This window comes from Dryobates pubescens, chromosome 2, assembly GCF_014839835.1.
Source record: "Dryobates pubescens isolate bDryPub1 chromosome 2, bDryPub1.pri, whole genome shotgun sequence".
NCBI lineage: Eukaryota > Metazoa > Chordata > Aves > Piciformes > Picidae > Dryobates > Dryobates pubescens.
Window position 1 is genome coordinate 29,484,278 of NC_071613.1, and position 19,380 is coordinate 29,503,657.

Genomic DNA, 19,380 nt, shown 5'->3' on the forward strand with positions numbered 1-19,380 from the left:
TATAGAAAGCTTCACAGATGACCTAAGCAACTACTTTATTTATATGCACTGGCTTTTTAAAGAGGTTGATATGTTTTCTTGGCTAATGCAAATGGAAAATCTGTTTATTTTAGTGTATTCTGTATACATTTAATTGGGTTTTTTTTTTTTAATCCATGGTTATGTGCCTATATTGCTTTTCCTTCTGTTTCAGAGAACATGATAGAAGAGCAAGGCATAAAGCCTTCCCAGCTAAATTAATTTCAAATATACAAATATTGCAGATCAAACTGGCTGCACAGCTTTAAGTGCTTAGAATTTAGAGCAAAATTGGTATGAGGGAACTTTCTGTTATTACTTAAACATTTCCTTCCTTGAGATGGGTGTTGGTATCAGTTATGGTATATTATAGTTTTTGTGTGAATGTGTTTTCGTTTCGCTTTCTGTGTCTAAGGTGGATTACCCATTTTGCTATTGCTTTTCCAAGTCTGATTTAAGATTTTCTTAGGATCAGAGCTTAAATTTATGCCAAACCTCAAACCTGAAGACAGACTGGATTGTTCTGTAGATTGGCTCCTTTCCTTTGACCTAGCTTGAGAAAGCTTCCAGGCAGCAAAGTGACTTCTGGCAGTTTGTTGACTCATGGGAGGAAGCCAACTCCTTCAGTACATCAGATATGTGCAATTCCTTGGAAGCGCTTCCTTTACAGTGATATGTAGAAGTATATCTCAAAGAAAAGAGATGAAAGGAAAATTATTCATTTACTATGGCAATAGTTTTCCCTTCTATTTTTATTTTTTTTTCCCTTTTCTTTCTTCTTGGAGAGTCCCAGACATTTTCAGCTACATGATCTCTCCAGCTGACAGCAATGGCCAGCTGCCTGTATTGATAGGCAGGTCAAAGTTCAAGGGATCTTTTGGTATTATGCCAGTTATGATTCTTACAGAGTTTCTTTCTGACATTTATAGATATTTTCAGTTGATGTGTGTCTCTCTTGAGACAAAGAACCAAAGCTGAAGTTTTGTATCATTCTGTCAAAAATTTGGGGAAAAAATCCATGAACAAAAATCTGCATTCTGCTTGCAGGAACATTAAAAATTTCTGTATAGTAGATACAATATGCTTCAGTTCTCCAGAACCTTTCTCTTTTTCACTCTGCCTAATAATCCAGCCTAGCAACTTTGTCTTCTGATGCTATGTGTTCAAAGCCTGCTAAATATTGTAACTAATATTTACTGCAGCTTCTGGAAAGAGGTGCATAATGCAGAAATACAAATCTATTAGGGTGAGCAGATCTTTAGATGAGGTACTTTTGCACAAGAAAAAAAGGTTTCTACACAAGATTTCTCTCCTGTGAGACAATTATTTGTCCATCCTAGCTCGCTCCATAGGGTCATCTGAATCACTAGATTAAATTTTGAATCTATTGATAAAAGTGGATAATGATTCCTGTTCAGCTGGACATGGACTTAGCTTAGGTATTATAATATGTATATTTGTAATGAAAATAGATCTTACTAGGTCACCTGAGCTTAAAATATGAAATTTGTCAACCTTTGTTGGAGCTGAAAACATGTCCATGGTGATTTAAAATAACGTTGATAATAATTTATTGATTAGCTATAAAAGGAAATTTAATTTAGTTGGAAGGAACATGAACGGGAACTTAGTAAGTTCCTTTATTTTAGTTATGAATTTTTGCATATCTGATTTTTGTTCCTTTTCTCTGTCAATACTTTACTACCTGCTCCTCTCTGAAAAGATAAGTCAATTGCCTTAAGTATGCACACAAAGAAATTACAGGATCAGGAATTAATATGCTTATTGCCATAGCTGGACATCCTTGTTCTTTCTCTATCCTAAGAGAACTAGATTATAAAATCATTGAGACAAGGAACTAGGACCAGCCTCTTTGTTGTTGGACTGCTAAGAGTTCCCCTGATAAAACAGACATTCCATAATTGGCTGATATATACTTACGTCAACTAAGCAAAGGTCTAATGTACTTACTGACTTAGAAAGGCAGAACAATCCTTATCAGATGGCCCAGAGGCTGATGCATGTGAGAATCAACTTCTGAAGACATAAAGCTGTTCTGTCATTTACCATTGAGAACATCCAGAAAAAAAGCAAAGTGACTGCAAAATGCTTGCAGTGTTCTGTGCTCTACTGATAAGAGGTTCCTGACAAAATACAGGCTTGTTTGTCATAAGAAAATGCCAATTATTAAAGCCCCAAAGTTTTTATGATTCTTTATAATTTTCACTGAAATTTTGTTTATGAAAAGTTCCATACTCATAATCTACTTGAACTACGCAAGCAGCTTTATCCCAGGGGTATACTGAAAGGTCTGAGGGAGTTCTTGTGCATGTGCTTCCTATGTCAAATGGTATGAATACCTATAGCATTAAATATAGCCTATAGTGCCTATAGCATTAAATACTGAGATTATGTCAAATATGAATGTGGAACAGAATGTCTGACATTAGGAGAAGCACTGCAACATGTTGGTTTGCTGTGGTTACTAAAAAATGTAGACATTCTCATTTCATATTTTAGAATTATAGCTAAACCTAAGAGCTAAATAAAAACAGTCCATTGCCATAGGAGAATGCTGTAAATGATCTGGCAGATCACATAATTGTACCATTTAATTCAATAGTAGAGGAACTGAAAGGGACATTTTTTTTTATTAATAGAGAATACACTGGCAGGAATCCATCTTACAATAGTGTTTATATTTTTAATAGTTATGAGCAGCTAATTAAATGCAATGACAGGCTTAATAAACAGAGATTCTATAGGTGTTATGAATAGGATTATCATGATATATTTATCTTAGTTTCTTTTTAAAACTCAAAATCTCTAATAGGTCTGAAAAAAAACCTCTTAACTGACTTTTATGGGGTTTCTATAATCTTATTTATAAAAGAAAAGTTTCCATGTTCTTTCACTGATGTAGGTCCACAAGGTGCTTTTCAAAGATTTTTCTGTTTGAATAAGATTTATAAGACAATGTGTTCTGGAAAAACGCCACAGTTTTACAAATATGGGTTTTGGAGATGCTGGCAAGACTCAGAAATTCAACTCAAAACCTGTCTTATTCATCACAAGAAAACACAGGAGAAAATCTGAAGAAGTAATTTTCTTCAGAGCAGACTTAGGCCTAACATGTATTAAACTTACAGTGGTATAAGGAAGTCTACTGAAAAACACAGAGATGATTAAGTTAGCATTTCTTCCACCACCATCAAAAAAGGGAAGTTTAAAGTGCTTTAAATCACACAAAGTTGGTAGTTTAAGACAGAGTTTTAGCCTTTTTCTAGAGGAATGATGTGGACATAGCAAGACATAGCTTGAAAATTCTGTTGTTTGATAAATACTTCTATAATGAGTCCTACTTCTGTGCATGGGTGAGCTGTTCTGTCTTGAGAGTCTGTGTACCACTTTGCTGACACCGACCACTTAGCTCAGCTGCCTGCTTCTTTGGCTCTGTGGGACATCATCATAGGTCTGCTTGTGCTGAGGATTTTCAAAGAATTCCATCTTGAATTATTTTTTAGCTAGGCCTGTAGTGAAAAGAAGATACACTATAGGATTTACTAACTCAAACCAATGTAATTTATGATTTTATGTATGTTCAGGACTAAAACATTGCTAGAAAACAGTGCAAATGAATGAAGGGCCTTTGATGCTCGTCATTGATGACAGCAATAAAGTATCTTCTGTGCACTGTTAAATAGAGCAATAGAACAATAGAATAAACCAGGTTGGAAGAGACCTTCAAGATCATTGCGTCCAACCCATCAACCAATCCAACACCACCTAAACAACTAACCCATGGCACCAAGCACCCCATCAAGTCTTCTCCTGAAAACCTCCAATGACGGCGACTCCACCACCTCCCCGGGCAGCCCATTCCAATGGGCAATCACTCTGTATAGAACTTCTTCCTAACATCCAACCTAAACCTCCCCTGGTGCAGCCTGAGACTGTGTCCTCTTGTTCTGGTACTGGCTGCCTGGGAGAAGAGACCAACATCCGTCTGTCTACAACCTCCCTTCAGGTAGTTGTAGAGAGTGATAAGGTCACCCCTGAGTCTCCTTTTCTCCAGGCTAAGCAATCCCAGCTCCGTCAGTCTTTCCTCATAGGGCTTGTATTCCAAACCCCTCACCAACTTTGTTGCCCTTCTCTGGACTCTTTCCAGCAAGTCAGCATCCTTCCTAAACAGCGGGGCCCAGAACTGGACACAGTACTCGAGGTGCAGCCTAACCAGTGCAGTGTACAGGGGCAGAATGACCTCCCTGCTCCTGCTGGCCACACTGTTCTTGATCTATGTATGTTTATTATATAAATCTATGTATGTTTATTATATGCATGAGGTGTTCATCTATTTCTAAACAACCCTCTTGTCTTCATAGTTAGTGTTATCAAATGGCTTTGTAACAAAACTTTAAATATATGCTGAATTAAAAGAAAACAAAATAATCAGTGCAGATAGTCTTCACCTAGGCAACATTGGTTTTATTGCTTTATGCTATTATACCAAAATGTGTAAAAGCTGAAAGCTCTTTCTGGTATAGTATTTGTATAGATAATAAATAGATGACTTCTAAGCAATTTCGCAAGTAAAGAAATGTAGCTGGATGGACTTTTTTATGTGGTTCATTTTGCCAGCAAGAGCAGGGAAGTTGTTGTGCCCCTGTACACTGCACTGGTTAGGCCACACCTTGAGTACTGTGTCCTGTTCTGGGCCCCTCAGTTTAGGAAAGATGTTGACTTGCTGGAACGTGCCCAGAGAATGGCAATGAGGCTGGTCAGAGGCCTTGAGCACAAGCCCCATGAGGAGAGGCTGAGGGAGCTGGGATTGTTTAGCCTGGAGAAAAGGAGGCTCAAGGGAGACCTTATTGCTGTCTACAACTACCTGAAGGGTGGTTGTAGTCAGGTGGGTGTTGGTCTCTTCTCTCAAGAAAACAGCACCAGAACAAGAGGACACAGTCTCAAGCTGCACCAGGTGCAATTTAGGCTGGAGGTGAGGAGAAAGTTCTTCACTGAGGGAGTCGTTTGCCATTGGAATGGGCTGCTCAGGGAGGTGGTGGAGTCACCATCCCTGGAGGTGTTCAAGAGGGGATTGGACGTGGCACTTGGTGCCATGGTTTAGTCACGAGGTCTTGGGTGACAGGTTGGACTTGATGATCTTTGAGTTCTCTTCCAACCTTGGTGATTCTGTGGGAATTTTTTAGAAAGTGATGGAGCTCTGTATCATTCATCATCTAAGGGAGGTGGTCATTGTGTTGGGCAGAAACTCTGAGAATTATTTGTAGTGATTTTTTTGTTTTGTTTTTTTTCCATAAGTGCACAAGAGGTGCTTTATACGGCACAGTCTGTTACTTTACCTTAGGAAAGCATGCTGGATCTGATGTTTTTGTTAGCAAGGCCAGTTATACAACGGTATAGCTCCTTAGAACAGAGTGATAATTAATTAGACACCATTCTTTCTAAAATAAAAATTTAAAAAAAAAATCAGAATAGACTAGAAAAAAACAGGTTGGAAGAGACCTTCAAGATCATCATGTCCAACCCATCATCCAACACCACCTAATCAACTAAACCATGCAACCAAGCACCCTATCGAGTCTCCTCCTAAACACCTCCAATGATGGTGGCTCCACCACCTCCCCGGGCAGCCCATTCCAATGGGAAATCACTCTCTCTGTGTAGAATTCCTTCCTAACATCCAGTCTGAACCTCCCCTGGCACAGCTTGAGACTGTGTCCTCTTGTTCTGGTGCTGGTTGCCTGGGAGAAGAGACCAACCCCCGACTGTCTACAACCTCCCTTCAGGTAGTTGTTGACAGCAATAAGGTCTCCCCTGAGCCTCCTCTTCTGCAGGCTAAGCAACCCCAGCTCCCTCAGCCTCTCCTCATAGGGCTTGTGTTCCAAACCCCTCACCAACTTTGTTGCCCTTCTCTGGACATATTCCAGCAATTCAACATCTTTCCTAAACTAAGGGGCCCAGAACTGCACACAGTACTCAAGGTGTGGCCTAACCAGTGCAGTGTACAGGGGCAGAATGACCTCCGTGCTCCTGCTGGCCACACTGTTCCTGGCACAGGCCAGGATGCCCCAACACATCTCTTCTCTAGGAAATGTGGCACATTCTGATAAATTCTGCTGTTACCCATTTGGGCTGAGAGATGTCTGGAGACACAGGGCTGTTAACTAAAATGTTTTGTGCTTCAAAATTCTTGATGAATGAGTACCATTTTCTTATTATTCTAATAATGAATATTATCTGAATCTTGCCATGATCAGGTTGAGCATTAGGTTCTGAATTTTCAATCTAGTCTGCTCATAATGTTTGTAAAATGTATATAAACAGGCAGCTACAATTATGATGAGCAACAAAAGATTCAAATGATATCTTGGAAGTTAATTACAGACTGGTTTATTACAATTGCCATCACAACTGTTTCCAGAACCAGACTCAATATGCATATAGTGTGTGTATACTATATGCTAAATAATGAGTGTAATGTGATATTGTCCAAGAATAACTTCTTTGAGACTTTTTTTTTTCCTGATGAGCTCCTGGGATTTGTGGTTTTTTTTCCATTCTGTTCATTCAGAAGCATTCAAAGATGGAGCTACTGAAGGACAAATAGTGAATTTCAGTTTCTTACCTGATCTTAATTCAAATTTAGTTTCTCACATAGACAAATCCTGGAAAAGCTCACATTTGTAATAGTCATGTTACATTTCATTCTATTAATCATAATTCTTCAAGTATATAGGGAAAGAGTTCACACAATTGATTCTTTTCTCTTTTAAACATTCATATAGCTCTGAAGTATGTTGAAGCTTTTTAATGTTCTACTCATTATCAAGACCTAGTTTGAAAGACTTTGATTTGGCAATTCTTCAGCAGAACATTTATTTTTAACAGTTCTGAATGCCAGAAGTTAGTTTTGCATACATCATAGTTCTGGATTCTAGCATCTCCTACATTTTTTTTTCCCTCTTCATTTTAACTACAGTATTACAATTTTAAATAAAAGCCCTCTTCATATTTTCACATTGTCATATACATTACATGTCCTATATCCTTTCTTCAGAACCACTGAAATGGTAATATTTAACAGCAAAATTGCACTTTAATTACTACAGCTGTTGTGCTCTGTCTTCTGAATGAAAAAGTCTTTTAGTGAAAATAGATTTGTTGAAGCTGTTAATTGTTCAGCAAAAAAGACATCTGAATCAAGGTGGTGATATTTTTTTCCTACATTTTAGGCAGACTATGTTAACTCTCAGAGTGTTTTAATATCTTTTCAGTAGTCCATAATAGCTCATAATGCAAATATTTTTATTTTTCACATTCCACAATTTTATGCCAACAAGTAGAGATCTATACTTTGTTCCTTGGGACCCATAATATGCTTTGAAAATACAATTCAAAGTAAATTGGCTCTGGAAGGTCTGATGGAGGGAGTTGAGGCCCTGTCCCCTAGATATATTCTATTAAAAGCATAACTTTTATATTCTGGTACTTTGGGCACTTAATTATAGGTAGGACAGAAGGCTTTCTAAACCAAACGACAAGTTAGAGCTTGGATTAAAGTGAGATTATTTTGATTGTTATGTTGACCTTTTAGGCCAGCTAAACCAGCTACCTAGATTCATCTGATAGCATAAATGGCACGTACACATGACCCCTAATCTTGTTCTGTGCAAACAGTTTAGTGGAAGTCCCCCTGCTGTAAAGTATCTTGAGGGTGAATAAGATAATTTGTCAGTATTGGGCTGAAGACATATTGTTACACATGCACTTGTGCTGTCAGATATGGGGAGGCAGTAATTTCTAGAAAAAAATGGGTTGGAATAGGGCACAGAGAGATAACCAGGTCACCATGTCTGACCATGTTCTTAGACTGAACATGAGCTACTGCCACTTCAAAAATATTTTCTTCTACAATACATTTGTATTTAGGTCCTTCTGTTACCTCTCTTGACTTCATAAAGCATCAGAAAATGCTATATGTATGTTGAGAGAAATAGAATGAAAGGTGGCATATTAAGCAACCAAGCAGGAAGCCAACAAGTGAGGAATAGATATAAAATCATTTGTAAATCCAGAAGATCCAGGTTACTTACCAGGATCCAGATTCTATAGACTTATGTCTCAAAAAAATTAGTAAATATTAATAAAACAAAATAAAATCTTACCAGAAGTGTTAGCTGTAAAGCTTTGTTGACCTATGGTATGCAGAAAAGAAATGTTGTTCTAGTTCTACTTTCTGTATTGGGGAAATCAAAATAACACCTACATACAGAATATATAGTATTTAATGTACTTTGATTCTACAGAGAAATCACAGAACAAGATGATGTTATTTCAATGTTAATGAAGGACATTTCCTGAGCTGTTCATTTATATGTGACTTTATCAAGTAGAGGAAAGGGTATTTGTGGTCATAGATGCAGATTCTTTGATCATTGGACAATGACATTATTTTTAGTGCAGAACACTTACCAACCTTCTGTCCTTAACAAGTGCAGAAGTTGCACACAAAACAAAAAATAATTAAAAAAAATCAAAAGCCTACACAATGATAGCAAAATATTGTCTTAGTAGTAATGATAGATTTCTGTTAGTGTTTCTAAAGGCATTTTCTACCTTCTTGCATGCAGTTCTCAAAGGATGAGTATCAATATCTAACCTAGGCTATTTTGGTCCCAAGGAATTGAGATTTTCTTCATGATGATTCAAGATGAATATACCAATGACTTCAAAGTGAATTAGAGAAGAGACAGAATAAAACAAAGAGCAATGAGAGATCCATTTCCAAACCCTTACCATTTGTGATAATTAATAAGTTGATAAGATACCGCTTCATAGGAAGATACTATCTCATCTCTGATTTTCAAGAGTAGCTCAAACAAAATGCAGCCTGTAGCAGTCCTAGGCATCAGAGGGAACATGGGAGAGAGAAGACAACACATTTACAGATCATTGCAGTTGCCAACAAGACAGACTTCAGTTGCTGCATTGTGTGATGACATCAAATGTTTATTGCATCAGAATCATATTAAAACAATCCAGATCACATGAAGGGGAGAGGACATGTAGCATAATACTGTCATCTGGAGAAATGCCTTCTAGCAGGAAATCCTGTGAAACAGCAAACATGTCCCATGACTCTGTGACTGTCCCAGGGGCAGAAGAAGATCATGATGTTTCTTACAAGAATGAGGGATGCAGTTAAGATGGCTGGGAGCTGTGAGGCATGGCTAAGAGAGCTCCTCTGAAGCACATACACTGTGATGTGCCAGGCCTGCACTCTGATAATGTCCAGTGTCACAGAGGTTTTGGATAGAAGTTTCTTGCTGGAACATTAAAGCCAACACTCCTATCTGAGTGTAAGGTCATCTTTTTAGACATATCTTTTTGGCATGGAATATATATATATATATGTATGTATATTTAAATGATGGAGGGGGCTGCTTTGGGAGATTTAGAGACTGCCTTTTAGCTTCTTTGATCACTGTGCTCAAAACTGGTGTCTGCAAGAAAAAAAATAATGCTTTTAGATAACTATGAGGTATAAGGGCCATGAGACTTTTCTGCATGTTTATCGCATTAGCTCCAGCAAGTGAGATGTATTAAGGTCATCTTCAAGCGTGATTTTTGGCAGGTGATGAGTTTGCGTTTAATTTCCCAGCATGTTGTTGATAGTGTGTTGATAGCTTGATTATGATGAAGACTTTGAAAGATACGGACTGTTCATGTATTTGGCAACTTCAAGATGAAACAGCATTAGCTTGCACTTTATATATTGCATATACAATTCAGGAGAGCCTTGTAGATCAAATATCAATCTTCAGAAATAAATAAATATTCAGCAAAAGCCATTAGAAGGATAATTCACAATTTACAGATCAATCCTACAGATCATGCATTATTTGGCTTTGATTTCATGGAATGATTGTGAAATGGGAATATTGTATAATGGAAATGGACTTTGAGGCAATAGAAACAGTAATAGAGTTTAGGGCAAGGAAAGCCTAGCTGGTTACTTGTTGAATCTAACCAAAGACACATAAAACACCTGAATGTATGCACATAGCAGGTAATTTGAAATTTGAGGATTTTTTCATTGAGTTCCAACCTAGCAAACACTTGAACAGAGGAACCAAATTAGCATTGATGATGGTTCATTAGCAGAAGTAAGAGAGGTTTGAAAGACACTTGAAGCTTTGCTGAAATAAGTTTCATTCTGTATCTTGGGTGTCACAAAGGAAAGTGAGAGAAAAAATCACACATTGAGAATTGGTGCTGATGGCATATGCTGTGAAAGTTACTTTTGGCAAAGGATGAATATATGGAAGAGAAACAGCAGGGAAAACCAGTACCAACAGGATTGCAGATGAGCCACTTCCTCTGCCATGTCTCTCCAGAGCAGCAGGTGATGATGGAAATGATGTTGAAAGCTTACAGAGCTGCAAATAGAAGACCATTACTGTTGCTAAGTTTAAGACACTGAGACTTCTCAGATACTTGCAATTTGTTTAATCAGATTTCTTGAGAATAATGCAAAAATTCAAAATTGCTAAAGCCTGGATCAGATTATGGTTTCAGGTCAGAACTGTAAGACTTCATGGCTTTCTATATTTCAGCTAGGTAATAATTGGGTATTTTGACTAGATTTTGATTAAGCCTTTAAACACACTTGAACATGTTACTAAATGAGATCCAAAGGATAATTGTTGTAGTTTGAGCTGGGTGCCCCCCTGGTGCATTCACTTCCTGTGTCCAGAAGTCCAGCCCAGAGGGATGGACACAGGAAATTGTGTATTCCCTACCATAATTCTTTGCACCACTATAAGATCCAGTGCGGAGTCTGGCACTTCCTCTTTCCTTCCCTCTCCGAGACTTGGTAACTGGGGGAGAGATCTCCCGGCCATGGGCCTGACTGGGCCCAAGGCCACAGGGGGATGGGCAGTCTCAGGCCTGGCCAGCTGAGACTAGCCCAGCAGAGGGAGGGGGAAGAAGGAGCCCTGGGGGTTTTGCATGCACCCTCAGGTGGGGATGGGATCTTTCTTTGTCACTGCGCTTTGGGTTTTCTGTAACATTCACTGCTTTCTATTTAAACTTTCATCACTTTTGCAATCCGTTTGCCTGAGTCGTTATTTCTGCCTGTGGTGGGGAGGGGATCTGCCCCAACCCATTACATTTTTGGCGCCCAACGTGGGGCCAACTGCAGCTCGGATTGCAAAAGATGGAGAGTTTAAATTTAGTTCTGGGCGTCGGTTTGGGTTTGGAAAGTTGGGGCTCAGGTGTTGTTACCGGGGCGACTGTGTGAACTCCTGTAGACTGCAGGATAGCTGGTGCGTGGCTGATGGCATGGAATTCCCTCCTGTTGTTTGGGAACAGCGAGGGGTGGTTCTTTCTGTGACTTTCTGCCCAGGGTAGCTTAAGAATGCTCGAGTAGCCTAAGAAGGCTAGACCTGCCTTCTCCTCGTTCTCTGCGGAGCGGCAGGGAGCGGAGGAGGGGCAGCGGCAAGCAGAGCGTGGTCGGCCCGCGGCCGCTGCGGGGAGCGGACACCCGCGGCGAGCGCGCAAGCGACTGCTGGAGGTGACTCGGACTCTGCATCGCGGCGACAGAGACGGCAGGGGCCGGGCCGGGCCGCGTTCAAGCGGCGGCGGCGGCACCGCCCGAGCCGGGCTGCGTTCAGGCGGCGGCGGCAGCTGTAAATCTTTCCCTGGTGTTTTCAGACATGTTCTGAAAACGGCGCCGAGCACCTGGCTCCGCCTCCCTGCTTCTTCAGCGGGCTGTGGCGCAGCTCCTCCCTCTTCCGGGGGTGGAGGTTGTGCAGCCGGATGCTGTCCTGCCTCGGTACGCGAGCGCCCAGCCGGGGGGTGCGGAGTGCCTCTGACATGCATCCGTGTAGCTTTGGTCCGCGTGAAAGCGGTTGGCTGCGGCACCCTGGATGGATTGAAAAAGGCAGTCGTGGAGCCGGATTGTTCCGACTGGCCTGCCCCAGGGGTGGAGAATTTGCCGCTGAATAGGAGAGTAAAGGCTTGGCTGAGAAGTTGTGAGGTATTTCCAGGTGACCAGGATGTCCCAAGGAGTCCACAAGGAATTCACACTGCAGGAGAAGGACTGCGTCGCTGGGAGGTTCCATCACATGAGGAAGAACAACTGGAATGGACTGATGCTTGAGCCTGAATGAGAGACTGTTTGAGTGGACGCCCAGATGAAGAGATGGACTCCGCCGGACATGTCATCAGAAGTTTTCTGATCTGATGATGTGTTTGGGTGCAAGGATTATGGTATGAAATACAGGGGTGGCATGTTGTAGTTTGAGCTGGGTGCCCCCCTGGTGCATTCACTTCCTGTGTCCAGAAGTCCAGCCCAGAGGGATGGACACAGGAAATTGTGTATTCCCTACCATAATTCTTTGCACCACTATAAGATCCAGTGCGGAGTCTGGCACTTCCTCTTTCCTTCCCTCTCCGAGACTTGGTAACTGGGGGAGAGATCTCCCGGCCATGGGCCTGACTGGGCCCAAGGCCACAGGGGGATGGGCAGTCTCAGGCCTGGCCAGCTGAGACTAGCCCAGCAGAGGGAGGGGGAAGAAGGAGCCCTGGGGGTTTTGCATGCACCCTCAGGTGGGGATGGGATCTTTCTTTGTCACTGCGCTTTGGGTTTTCTGTAACATTCACTGCTTTCTATTTAAACTTTCATCACTTTTGCAATCCGTTTGCCTGAGTCGTTATTTCTGCCTGTGGTGGGGAGGGGATCTGCCCCAACCCATTACAATAATATTTATACAGTATTAGAGTGCTGAATAATAGATTTACAGGATGACTGAGATAAAATAAATTGAAGCCTAATCGAGAATGCTTATCTGAAGAAAAACCACTTCATAAACATGATCAATACTTAAGCAGCCATGGTAATTCTATCATTATGAAAATGCATATTTTTATCATTTAGAAAGAGTACATTTCAGTGTGCGTTATGTGGCTGCACAGCTTCTATTGTAATTGTTCAATATGGAATTGAAATTTGGGAATATCAAATATACTGTCTGAATTAGCTGCACATTCAATATTTATTTTCTAATGACTGAATCACAATTACAGAGCAGTGTGTACTGCTCATGTGCTTAAAATAATCATGAAATGAATGTAATTCATGAAACCCTTAGCAACCACAAGGCTTCCTGTGCATATGCTCAGATAGAGCAGTGAGTGAGAATTAATTTCATAAACCACATTTGCAGCACTGAAAATGTGATTTTTCTTGTATTCTTCAGTATCAAAATTTATTGGGAGATAGAACTTCTAATTAGAAGAAATATTAGGTAACTGCATTTGAAATTGCCTTTTTTCAAATTTCGGGGATGTGAAGCACACATCAAGGTCAGAGTCAAGAGCTGTTGCTTCTAATCCTTGATATGTACTGATATGCTATCTTGCCTTGACTGGCAAAATATCCCTGTGTCAGCATGGTTTTCCCTACCATAAAAAACCTTGAGGTAAAGGTTAGCCATTTTGGAGGCACGTTAATTGGCCATTTTGCAACTGCAGGTAAGAGCAAAGTAACAGGAGAGGCTACCCAAAGGGATCATTCCTTAATCATTACTACTGTATTCTGGATTTTTCTCCAGTATCTTCCATCCGTTTGTATGATCAGGTCCAGTCTTTTATAACTACATATTACAAATAGTATAACTGTACCTGAGCTCTTCCTTTCTCATAGTCAGTATGTTTCATCCATCTTGCAGAATCCTTTGTCATAATAAAAGATTTCTAGAAATCCTTATTTTATAATTTTTCACTCTAAAAAGTGAGAGCCTGAACTTTTTGCATGGTTGAGTTTTATTACTACAATTTGGGTTTGGTTTGCAATCTGTTATTTTAAATTATTTATTGGACAGAATAGTGTATTTAGATAAATATTCAGTTTATACATGCATATTCTGATTGGAAGAGTGAAAAATGTTGATAATTGACAAAAATAATTGGAATTTGGGATATTTATGTAGGGAATTTTAGAATTCAAGTAAAATCGTGGTATCACTGCAGAGAGCAAAACTGGCTTCCTGGTCTAATTCTGTATAGTTTTAGAGTAAAATGTATTACTTTCCTGAAGTATTTTAAAACTAGTGGTGTTTAAACCATAGTCAGAATATGGTTACTCACCTCTCTATTTTTAATTTCACATTACCTCATGGACCATTTTGTGATACTCACTTAGTTTGTAATGTTCATTTAAAGACCAAAATCACTTCTGTAACAAAGATTATAATTACCCACTTAATTTTCTTCTTCATTATTGAGTATTCCAAACAAAACATAAAACAATTGTTTACAGAAAATGATTTTTTTTTTTCTATCCTTAAACTTTTTAACATGTTGTCAGTATTTGCTTATAATCTTTTCAAGGAGCTAATACATTTGGCACACAGCTAACTTTCCTCAGTTCATGGGAACATTATGATTTACAACTTGTAATTGGAGTTGACTTAGCCTACAGAGATACTTTTTAAACTGGCATCATGATTATCGAATGTTAATCTGAGTAACTATTTATCTGTAATTAACATTATCCTGTGTTTATTATTTTCAAAGATTTGCCTGTGTGATCGTTGCCCATCTTAACAGAGTCTTTGTGTAATTTCAAAATATAATAGGAAGAGAAAGGTTAGTTTAGTTTACGTTTTACAGTTTATTTCATTTCCCCTTTAATAAGATCTATGGCAAAAGACGTCTTTTTTAATACAAAGTTTGCAAAAGAGTTCTAAGCAAAATCCAGATGTGTAAATTAGAAAGTGGTTCCTTTGTAGTGCTCAGTTATGGGGAAACTCAGATGGCAGTTAGAGGCAGTCTTTTGGAAGACAGCCACAGTGCCCTTTTCTCAGGTTTAGAAGCTAACTTGAGGCTGAATTTTCCTTTTCTGCTTCTTGAAGACTGCTAAACTGAACCTTTAACTCTCAGTTATTTTCTGCAGTCTCTTTAAAATCTGGTATTAAAACTGTCCAACTTGTCCTCCTCTACCTTGCAATCTTCCTTCTTCAGTAATCTCATTCCTGGCACCTTTCTTAGTTATCTATTTAATCTGTGTTTAGGAGAATTGTTCAGTATTTCCAAACGTATTCATCTTGATAACCTTTTTTTTCCATAGAATAAAACCTTTTCTCATTATGATATTGCAAAAAGACCTTTTTAATCACTGATTACTTCTTTTTTTTTCTTTTTCTTTTTTAAAATAAAACAGCTATTTTCCTTGTAGTTGCTGAAACTATCATAGGAAGCCTTTCCAAATAACCTGAAATCTATCTTCAAATTATTTAGTGCAAACCCTGAAAGTTACAGTACATTTATCAACATTTTAATTCAAACATAGAAGAATTTTAATGAGAAAGGAGGGAACAAATGATTCATGATTTTAATACTGTTAATCAAGAACATTATACTTCGGCTCCTAGTAAAATCTCAGTTTTCTTCTGATTTGCCTGTGTTGCTGGGTGGGCCTCAAAACTTCTTGCCTTAAGTTGAACATAAGCATCAGCTGCATGAGGAGGTGAAGGCTGGGCTGATGCTGGTCCTGGTAATCTCACAAATAGCACTGCTTAAGATTGGTAGAAGCAGTGCTCATTTGAACTGTCAATAAATTCACTTAATACCAGCTCAGTTAACGGTGTTTACCCAATATGACAAAAGCTGGTTCTCCACCCACTCCCTTTATTAGTTGCAGATGTCTCTTTCTCCCTTACAAACTGAGGCTGCTAGTTTTAAAATGCAGTTTTCCATTGTCTTGAGAGAAATAATCTATTCCTTTTTCTCTATGAATTCGCTTACATGTCATGTCACATCAACTCTGCATATAATTTTCTTTCCACTTTAAAGCAGTTCAGACAGTCCGTTTTTCCACAAAATAACCCCTCCAGTTTTCTCTTGTTACTATTATTTCTAAGTAGCATAGTTCACAGGAAGGGTAATACACTTAGCTACAATTTTAAGTACCATTTCAGGTTTTCTTATGTTTGTTTTTGATTTACCATACTTAATTAAGAGAAACCAAGCAAATCAATAAAATCTTGCCCAACGCAACTGGAGTAGTAATTCTTTTTTATTTCTCTTTGTCCTTTTTACAGTTTTCATTGTCTTGAGGAATGCTGGGCTATGAGTATTTTAACACTTGTTGATTTGTCTTATGACTTGATGTACTTATTCTTTACAAAAATGTTGGTTTCATTATTTAAATATCAGCTCTTAAACTCTGACTATTTCACTTTAATACATGATGAGTATATTCAGATTGTTCATATGGAGTTATAGCCCGCTTGATTTTGCTGCATTGGAAGTTCATTTTTCTGTCTTCTGGCATAGACCTCATCATCTGACAAGTGTCTGATCACCAATGCTGTGGCAGGATTTTATTGCCATGTCCACCTTCCTAGTGGGTAGTTGTAGAGATAGATTTATCTTGTAGGTGCACATCAAAGGATGGGAGTCACTGGGCACAAGTTTCCACAAGGGACATTCCAGTTAGATATTGAGAATAAATAATCCACCATGGGGCTGGTTAAACAATGAAACTGGTTGCCCAGTAAACTTGAGAAATCTCCATGCACTTAAAACTTGAGTGGAAATATCTCTGAGAAATTTGATCTAACTTTAAAGTTATACCTAACTTTTAGGTGAGTTCTGCTCTGAGCAAGACCTTGGATCAGACCTCTTCCAAATAGAATTATCCTGTGACTTTATGATAGATGTGCACTGGATAAGCTACAGATACCCTGAAGGGCATCTCCACAAAGCATGGATGCATAACAACAAGGTCACTGGTTATCACTGAATTATGTGTCCATTTGTGAGTCTGTAACCTCTTCAGAATCACTTTAATTTTTCATGAGTAGCTTTTACAGATTGTCTGGTCTGTTGCTGTGTTCTGCATTCCTCCTAGTCTATGAACTACTGCAGGTCAAGCTACGTCAGTTGACTGCCACCTGTGCAGCAAGATACTGCAAGTTCATTGTGTTTTAAAGGCTCCCCCAGGTATTCCTTGTCTCCTTCAGGTGTAAAATGATTCTACATGTCTGTCATCTGATCTATGCTCTGAGAAAATGTAGAATGACTGAATATAGTTTTGGCAAAGATTTGAGGCCATTTTGAGCTAGTATTGTTTGACCATAGCTTGGACCCCTGCTGTGAAGTGTTGCATTTTTAAATTAACTTTTGCTTCCACTTTGGAAAGTGTGATTTGGAGACATGCTCAGTCAAACACAGAGGAAACAGTGCAAGTGGTAGAACCACCCTACAGCTATTTGTAAGTAGTGATGACAATGCTGCCAAACTCACCCAGGCATTTTGTCATTGGGCTCAGGAGAAGCTGTGTCTGTGTTTGTGTGCATTATTGAGGTGTAGATATCACAGGGGAGTTACATTGCATGTGTTGGCTATGGACAGGTGAATGTCTAATAATTAGCTTCTTCAGTTGATACATACCTCTGACGTGGCAGGTGTTACATACTGGAACTGCCTCCTCATGCATAAGGTTATTTCTGTATAGGTGATTTGCTCCCACGGTATTTCATCCACCCACTTTGCTTCTCTGAGACATTTTTTAATACTGAATTTTCCATTCCATTGATACGCAGTGCACTTTGTAACATACCAGGAAAATATGGTTGCTAAAAAACTTACCTGTGGTATGTTCTATGCAAATTTGAATTGAATTAGGACTTTGAGAAATGAAGAGGAGATTTAAAGCTCTATTTGCTAAAATTATCCTTGTAGGTTGGACATAATAATACTTAGGACAAATAAATTTACAGAAAAATCATGAAAGTGATTGTATGGGAGAACACAGAGGGGAATGTTGTAACAAAGGATGAGGAGAAGGCAGAGTTACTTAACACCTTCTTTGCCTCAATTTTTTCTAGCAGGACAGAATGTCTTCCAGACAGCTGGCCTGCAGAGCTGGCAGAAAGAGTCAGGGAGCAGCATAGTTTTTCCTCTGTTCCAGAATGGGGTAGTTGGTGATCTGCTTAGCCACTTGGATCCCCACAAGTCCATGGGACCAGATGGGATCCATCCTAGGGTGCTGAGAGAGCTGGCAGATGTGCTGGCCAAGCCGCTCTCCATCATTTTTCAGCAGTCCTGGCTCACTGGAGACATCCCAGAGGACTGGAAGCTGGCAAACGTGGTGCCCATCCACAAGAAGGGCCAGTTGGATGAGCCAGGGAATTATAGGCCTGTCAGCCTGACCTCAGTGCCAGGCAAGATTATGGAACAGGTCATCTTGAGTGCAGTCACACAGCACTTAGAGGATGGCCAAGGGATCAGGCCCAGCCAGCATGGGTTTAGGAAGGGCAGGTCCTGCCTGACCAACCTGATCTCCTTCTATGATCAGGTGACTGCCTGGTGGATGTGGGGAGGCCTGTGGATGTAGTCTACCTGGACCTCAGCAAGGCCTTTGACACCATCCCCCACAGCAAACTCCTGGCCAAGCTGTCAGCCCATGGCTTGGATGGGAGCACACTGCGATGGGTTAGGAACTGGCTGGAGGGCCGAGCCCAGAGAGTGGTGGTGAATGGTGCCACATCCAGCTGGCAGCCAGTCACCAGTGGTGTGCCCCAGGGATCAGTGCTGGGCACCATGCTCTTTAACATCTTTATTGATGATATGGATGAGGGCATTGAGTCCATCATCACTAAATTTGCAGATGACACCAAGCTGGGGGCAGGAGTTGATCTGCTGGAGGGTAGAGAGGCTCTGCAGAGGGACCTCGACAGGCTGGGCAGATGGGCAGAGTCCAACGGCATGAGATTGAACACATCCAAGTGCCGGGTTCTGCACATTGGCCACAACAACCCCATGCAGTGCTACAGGCTGGGGTCATAGTGGCTGGAGAGCAGTCAGGTGGAAAGGGACCCGGGGGTGCTGGTTGATGGTAGGCTGAACATGAGCCTGCAGTGTGCACAGGCAGCCAGGAGGGCCAATGGCATCCTGGCCTGCATCAGGAACAGTGTGGCCAGCAGGAGCAAGGAGGTCATTGTGCCTCTGTACACTGCACTGGCTAGGCTGCACCTCGAGTACTGTGTCCAGTTCTGAGCTCCTCAGTTTAGGAAGGAGGTTGACTTGCTGGAGTGTGTCCAGAGAAGGGCAACAAAGTTGGTGAGGGGCTTGGAACACAAGCTCTATGAGGAGAGACTGAGGGAGCTGGGGTTGCTTAGCCTGGAGAAGAGGAGACTCAGGGTGACCTTATTGATGTCTACAACAACCTGAAGGGGGGTTGTAGTCAGGCAGAGGTTAGTCTCTTCTCCCAGGCAGCCAGTACCAGAACAAGAGGACACAGTCTCAGGCTGCACCAGGGGAGGTTTAGGCTGG

The 19,380-nt window shown here is 40.3% G+C and overlaps 1 protein-coding gene across 8 annotated transcripts in view; it reads left to right on the top strand.

Annotated features, from left to right (window-relative positions):
* The window catches only part of PDE1A (phosphodiesterase 1A), a 223,715-nt gene that overhangs the window by 146,116 nt on the left and 58,219 nt on the right, over positions 1–19,380 (top strand). The gene's annotated exons all lie outside the window — the stretch shown is intronic.